Here is a 7,999-nt window from a genome sequence, read left to right as displayed (position 1 = left end):
AGCCACCTGGGCCACTGTTCTGCTCCTGGAGAGCCATTTCCTTCCTTAGAATCCTCACACTGTGGGAGTATCCCATTTAGAAAGCCCTGTCATTGGTTCTTTGCATAGCTGGCTTCTCTTTCAGTTTGAATATTTCCCTTTCTAAGATGAACCTTCCTAAGAGCCTTATCTAAGTAGTCCTCATTATTCACAATCATAGATCCCTGTATGCAACTTTCTTATTTCCTGCCCACATTTATAATTGCCTATCTATTGATTTGTCTGTTTTATGTCTGATCCCCATGGAGGCAATAATCTCCATGACAGCAATAACTATGACCATTGGTTTTACTCACTATTGTTCACGCAGCACTCCGTTCACTGTTTTCTGAATACAGAATTCTAAGCTATGTTCTCCCATACACTGTGCCATGATCCAAAGCTGTAAGTGATAGATAAGATGTACAAAAGGGATCTCTAGCTTCTAAAACTTACTTTGAAAGAAAGGCAAAATGCGATGAAAAGAACTATGAGTTTTGAGATTGAGATTCAAATTCTGTCTCTTTGTTAACTTGAAAACGTTCTTGATATTGTGAACTTTTATAAGTCTCTTGTCCTATTTAAGTCCAGTTATGCTATTTGTAAAGTGAAATAATTGGACTATTTGATCTCAAAACATCCTTACAGTTCTTACAGATCTTTGAAAAATTTTTAAGGTAATCCAGCACCTTTATATTTGCATTTTTCAAAGTGTGCTTCCAATGGAAGAAGTAGGTTAAAGTTCAAATGATTCTGGAACCATGTGGATTAAACAAAGTTAATCTTTTTTTTTTTTTTCTGCAGGAATTCCATTGCCTTTAATATTCTAATGTATATGGGGAATCTTGAAAAGTGAAAGGGAGTATAGAACAATTCCCCAAAGCGTTTGAGCCCTGATGCCTTGCTTGAATTACATGGAACTAGTGTTCCTGGAACACATAAAGCAAACACTATATTACAGGTATGTAAGCAGAAAAAATAATGTAGGTTTTGAGAAACATTTATCTGACAGTGTTAAGTAGGCTGTATCAGAAAATTTATAACTCAGGAAACAAAAATAATAGGCTTTAAAAAGTACAAGAAGATGTAGAAGACAGTAATTTGAGTCTTATCTATTTTGCTTCGCTTTGAAAAACTCAAAGGTCTTCAGTCCTTGTTATGGAAAATTTAAACATAATGACCTAGCCTAAGAGATTGTAAAAAAAAAAAAATTATGAACTGGGACAGTTAGAAATACTATATAGACGTCTGTAATCAGAAAGAATTTTGATAAGATGTGTTTAGTTGAAATCTATTCGGTCTACACTTAAAAATGCAGAAACAATTAGATCCACTTTTCTCCCTTATCTCACAGTTTCAGTTATCACAGAAAAGGAAAATACTATTTTTCATGTTTCCAACAAATTAGAGTTTGGAAAGTTATCAATGGACAGTGTGACTATTTGTCTACATATACAGTTAATCATATTTACTCAATTATGCCTTTTCCTGGTTAGTATTGAATCAGTAAAAACGACATATGAAACTTTTAAATAATCTATTTCTGTAGCCATCTCCCAAATTTTTCATAGCAATGGTCAAAATATTTAGCTGCTCACTGTATTACACAAAGAAGCAGAGTGAAGGATGGAGGTCCTGTGGGTATGATGTGAGAGCTCACACCTTGTTGCTTCCATGCATCCTGACCAAATACTGGGAATATATGGCAGCTCACAGCAGATCAGCCCTCTGCCTCTTTATTGAAAATGTTTGAAATTGTATCCTCTATCACGAATCCTAAACCCATCTTCTCAAATAACAGAGGAAAATTTTTCCTCCTTCTTTATTGATTCCTGGTCTAAATGCACTTTATATAGTAGCATATAAAGTAAGATTTAACATTTGGATACTGAATTCGCTGCTTTCCATGTGTTTCAGAAGTCAAGAGTGTTCTGTTCATAGAGAGGCAAGCATGGTGCAGAAACATGACGCAGTCACTGTTTCCTTAAATAGACAGTGCTTTCAAATTCACATGAGCCTTTGGGAAACTATCGCAGTGATCCCTCTGTGAATATTTACTAGAGACTAGCTATTTTCTTAGCTTTAAGAATAGGAAATATTTAGTAGCATAAAAGACAATATTGTTTTCTGCAGCATCCCTTTGGCCTTGCCATAAACCAAGTATCCAAAGATGGATTCCATAATGCATTTGTAGCATCTCACAGTGCCTTCCAAATTACTCCAAAGACGGTTGCTTTCACTAAACAAAATCATGCCAGGAGCATCAGTTAGCTCATTCTTCTCCATTATCTCCACCTTCTATCACTTAAAATACAAACACCACTTGATCATTTTCCAAGTGTTCCTGTTAGTATTCTGTTGCTTGTTAATTAGATTTGTACATTTTTATAGGTTAAAAAAACTTATATGAATATACATGGATATGTTATTAGTTCACATTGATGCTTACCTCTCTAATCCACTAGAGAGAAGAGTTCGCTTTTCTTATGGCTTTGGTTTACAAATTTAAAGCATAATAAAGCATACACATTTATAAATTGAATAATAAAACCAAAAAAGGTAAGTCATATTTTAAGGCTATTAAACTGTAACAAAGTATTATAAAGTTATCTTAACTCTGTCAGGATGTACAAATACTTTTCATTATATTTAAGAGTGAAAATACAGAGTTAAATAAAAAAAGAGAAGTCCCCGGAAAACATGTGTTAATCAGTTATTTGTTAAAATCAGTATGTTTAAATAAAATATGGCTATCAATACCATCCCCCTGCCAGTGACTCCCCACATTTTATCATTGGTCCATATCTCTCTCTTAAACTCAGGCTTTTATATTCAGGTTTTCCTGATGCCTCTATTTATATGGCTAACAGATATTTCAAGCGTAACACGTGCAAAATATAAGTTTTTGCCCCCACTCCAGATGTATACTCCCCCTTGTCTTCTTCATCTCAGTAAATGAAACTATCTTTCACCAGATGACCTACATCAAAAGCCTGGGTGCCATCATTGAGACGTCCCTTTGGTTCTATTTCCCAGCACGATACTGTATCTACCCACTTCTGTCCACCTCTATGCAACCATCCTAATCCAACCCACTATTCCCTTGTCCTGAATCATCCCATAATCTTGTAAATAGCCTCTCCTCCAGTCTGTTCTTTACTTAGCAGCTACATTGACCTGTCTCTTACTGTTTATCATCAGTCATATGTCAGGTCAAATATCACCTCCTTATAGAAATAACTGTACTGAACACATCATTTAGAGAAGCATCTTCCCTCATGCTACTCTTTTTTTATACTTGCTGTCACCCTCCAATATCCTGTATCACTGTCTTTATAGTACAGATCATGACGTGAAAATACTCTGGCTATTTGTTTATTTTCAATTGTGTGTTTCCATCTCCATTCCCAACTTGATTTTAAGAGACAAGAGAGCAAGGGCCATGTTGACTGTGTATTCTTATTAACTAGACCAGTTTCTAGAACACAGTACATAAAAAAAAAATTATTGAAGAAAGGAAGGAAGGGAAGGAGGAGTTAAAAGGAGGGAAGAAGAAAAGAAGAAAGAAAGGGAGAAGAACTAAAAATCAGAAAGGGAGAAAGAAAAAAACAAAGAAAGCTTTGAGAGAGGAAGAATGAAGGAAGACAGAAGTGGGGGATAGAAAAAGGAAAAAAGGAAGGAGCGAAGGAAGGAAAGGATGAAGGGAGAGAGGGAAAAGGAGATGAAGGGTGGAAGGTGGAGGAGAGTGAAGGAAAAAATGTTGCCCTCTAAGTAAGGCTAATAGTAACTGCTTGGTTTAAAATTTGAGGATGAGTAACCCTACTAGGGTCTGACTACATCATTGTACAACGGGAATAACAATAGATCAAAAGAGATAAGGCAAGCTAAATGCTCTGCAGTGCTTGACACATAATAAATAGGAAATAAACATGATACCTCATTGCACATGTTCCTCAGATTCTTTTCATTCTCAGTCACTTGATCTGACACAAGTGCAACCATTCAACTCTGCTCATGGTAGTCCTATCATCTGGAGCCAACATGCCTGACCAGCCACAAGTCCTGAGTCCCTCTCATCACCTCCAGACTTGAATGCAGCACCCCACTGAGGATTGGTGTTGGGGGTGGGGTGCTCCAATAGATGAAATTTGGTCAAGGACAAAGAAGAGATAGGAAACGTTGACATCAAAACAGATAAATAACCTCTTGTTCCCTCTCACTGACTGTTCTCAGGCAGCTTCATCATGCAGTCTGATCGGAGATGTTCTGTGTGGCCAAGAAGGTATACCTCCCAAGCAACCATCTTTGTCTCTTTCAGGGTTTTTATAAAGCAATGGTCAGTGATGTAACATATCACTTCGCATTGCTTCTCATCCTTACCTACTTTACTTTCTCTTTTTTCATTTTCCATGTCTTAGAATTGCACTTCCTAAATAAAGCATCACTTCTTAATTCTTGACTCAGGCTCTGTTTTGTAGGGAATCTTGGATAAAAGTATTTATAAATAAAATAGTTCTACCAGTTTACTCTCCCATCCCTGCTTCTTAACAATTGATCAAGTTATTTTTATTTTTTAACTACAGTTAAACCAGTTCACTAAAGTTCTATGAAATATCTGCCATGACATGAATCTAGTGCTTCCTGGGGCATTTTAATACAATCTCAGTCATGTATTTAAACCAAGAACAAAAACAAAACTTTCTTCTGCTTCAAAGCATTTCATTAAGGAGGCACAGAACTCACTTTTCTTCAACTACTCCTACTAATCCTTTCTGCTCTTTTAAACATGTTTTCAAAGCCTTTTATTAACTTCCACCTTCAAGTTGCAGCCTCTGCCAGAAATAACACCGCTGCCCATCTTTGTCAACTATCTCCCTCCCATCATTCAACTGGGCTCTCAGATAGGACCCGTTCCAAAAGATCTTCTCTGTCTAATTTAAAGAATGGTAGGGTTTATGTAATAATCATTAGCCATACATCCCCTAGCACTAATTTATGCACTTGTTTTACCTATATATATTGCATATTTTTCTGCCCCAGCATTTTATATTTTGATTCTGCTAAAACACGATAAAGTTTCCTTGGTAGTTTCCATAAAAATCATGTATACTGAAATTCTTGATTTCAGTGATCATCAGCACTTGAGTTACCAAGAAGACCATGCAAATATAGATAAAAAGCAGCTCTCTCCAAAAAAACCCTTAGACACTGCTTAAAATTCAGTGCCTTAAGGCTAAGCAATCTTAATTCTTTGTTTGTCATTGAACAATTATCTGGTTTTTTATTAGATACCTGAAAGGTAGAGATCAAATACAATACACATTGAGTATCCCAAATCCTAAGTGCTTAGGAGCAGAGGTGTTTGGATTCCTTTTTTTTTTTTTTTTTTTTTTTTGATTTTTGAATATTTACTGGTCGATTTTACTGGTTGAATATCTCTTTTCCAATAATCTGAAATCGGAAATGCTCCAATGAGTATTTTCTTTGAGTATCATGTTGGTGTTCAAAAAGTTTTGAATGTCCTTTCCTTTGGATAAATCATATCAAAGAGACATACATCTTTATCCCATGCTCACTGAAGCACAATTAATAATAGCCAAGATATGGAATCAACCTAGGTATCTAACAACAGATGAATGGACTTAAAAATGTGGTATATATGCACCATGAAATACAATTCAACCATAAAAAAGAATGAAATTCTGTTAAATGTGGCAACATGGATAGAATTGGAGGATATTATGTTAAGTGAAATAACCTAGGAGTGGAAAGTTAAAAATTTCATGTTCTCATTCATAGGTGGAAGCTATAAAGTTGTTGATCTCATGTTAGTAAAAACTAGAATAGAGGAAGTAGAGGCTGGGAAGAGTGGGGAAAATGAGAGATAAGGGGAGATTTGTTAAAGGATACAAAATTACAGCTAGATAGGAGAAATAAGTTCTAGTATTCTATACTTCTGTAGGATGACTGTAGTTAACAAAAACATATTAGCTTCAAATAGCTAGAAGGAGGATATGGAACTTTCCCAACACAAAGAAATGACAAATGTTTGAGATGGTGGATATACTAGTTACCCTGATTCAATCACTACACATTTGTATTAGTCCGTTTTCACATGGCTATAAAGTCTGGGTAATTTATAAAGAAAAAGAGGTTTAATTGACTCACAGTCCTGCATGGCCAGGGAGGCCTCGGGAAACTTACAATCATGGTGGAAGGTGAAGGGGAAGCAAGGCACGTCTTACATAGCAGCAGGTGAAAGAGTCAGAGAAAGGGAAAGTGCCAGACACTTATCGAAAAATCAGATCTCATGAGAACTCACCCACTATCACGAGAACAGTATGGGGGAAACCACCCCCATGATCCAATCACCTCCCACTAGGTCCCTCTCTTGACACATGGGGATTACAATTTGGATTACAATTTGCGATGAGATTTGGTGTGGACACAGCCAAAGCATTTCAACAGCATATGTATTAAAATATCACCTGATGAGTATGTATAATTATTGCCAATTTAAAAAAATTAGAAAACTTTTGGATCTTGCAGCATTTCAGAATTTGGATGTTTGGATTAGGAATACCCAACCTGTATAGGCTCTGTCACCTATTGACCCCTTTCTGACATACAGCAAATCATTCAATATTACTCAGCCTGAGTTTCTTCCTTTGCAAATAGATATGATTGTGATACAGGAGGGGGCAGGGAAGTGCTGGCAAGAGAAATATGGGGTCCCTGGCTAAGGCTCCACCCTCGGACCTGTGCCCATGAACCTAGGTGAGGATAGGCACTCCTGTTTTCACGTACAAATGTTGCATTTTCCAAGAACATTCTGGCCCGCCATGCCCCCCATTCTGTGCTATAAAACCCCAAGACCCTAGTGGGCGCACACACAACTGGGTGAATGTCAAGAGGAACACACCCGCCGAAGAACACACCGACAGACACTGGCAGGCCATCAGCCGCTGAATGATGCGGACGCCAAGGGAAGTTCAGCCAATGGCGGTTGGAGGAGAGCCTGGCCACTGAGCAACCCGACTACAGGGGAAGAAAACCTTCCCACTTCATCCCCCTTCTGCCTCCCCATCCATCTGCTGAGAGCTATTTCCACCACTCAGTGAAACCTTGCACTCATTCTCCAAGCCCACGCGTGACCCGATTTTACTAGTACACTAGGGCAACAACCCTGGGATACAAAAAGCCCTCTGTCCTTGCAATAAGGCAGAGGGTCTTATTGAGCTGATTAACACAAGCCACCTGCAGACAGCCAAGCTGAAAGAGCACACTGTAACACATGCCCACTGGGGTTTCGGGAGCTGTAAACACTCGACCCTAGACACTGCTGCTGCCATAGGACCAGAGCCTAGGTTCCCCCACGACCTGCCAGTCTGCATGCTCCCGCTAGGGGTTTGAGCCCCTGGGCACCAAGGAAGTGAGTCACGCCCCTATCACATGCCCTGAGAGGTAGATAAGGCAAAACTCGTCCCATTTTAATTGCATATACTTATGCACATGTTGTGGTGTACAAAAATGTCTTAAATGTAAAGCACTTAGCACAATAATATACATAAGAGAACAAAAAATGGCAGTCATTATGAGTGCTGATAGCATAATAGTAAGCAGTATTCTTAAAAGTCCCCTAATTTCTTAACCATCAATTAAAATCATAGTGACTTAATCTCAATATAATATTTTAATACATGTTCTGGTCACCATTTGAATTTAGACTGTGCTGTCCTCAAATTTAAGGGCTTGTGGCTTACATTGATGTGCTGTCTCAATTCAATTAATTCCATATATAACAAATTAGATTGTACTTCAAAATTTCCCTTATTGTAGGATGCCTCTTCATCCAATACCCTACTGCAATGGCAGTATCCCTGCCTATATGACAATCAGTCTTATCACTCAATAGACTTGGGCAATTCTGTGGTACAACTATGTAAAAAATACTAGATTCTTACAATTCATGAAAAAAATA

General features: G+C 37.7%; 1 long non-coding RNA gene across 2 annotated transcripts in view; it reads left to right on the top strand.

The window, feature by feature from the left end:
• The first annotated feature begins 393 nt into the window (after nt 1–393).
• LOC103887031 overlaps nt 394–7,999 on the top strand; it is a 57,289-nt gene continuing 49,683 nt past the window's right edge. The window contains exons 1-3 of one of the 2 annotated variants that reach the window (XR_002523924.2): nt 394–423; nt 823–979; nt 4,252–4,337. This is a non-coding gene — a long non-coding RNA (uncharacterized LOC103887031). Of the gene's footprint in view, nt 424–822; nt 980–4,251; nt 4,338–7,999 lie in introns of those variants that run through there. The other variant, XR_002523925.2, reaches the window with a different exon arrangement.

This window comes from Papio anubis, chromosome 8, assembly GCF_008728515.1.
Source record: "Papio anubis isolate 15944 chromosome 8, Panubis1.0, whole genome shotgun sequence".
In the NCBI taxonomy this organism is placed as follows: domain Eukaryota; kingdom Metazoa; phylum Chordata; class Mammalia; order Primates; family Cercopithecidae; genus Papio; species Papio anubis.
This window is presented reverse-complemented; position numbering and strand designations above follow the sequence as displayed.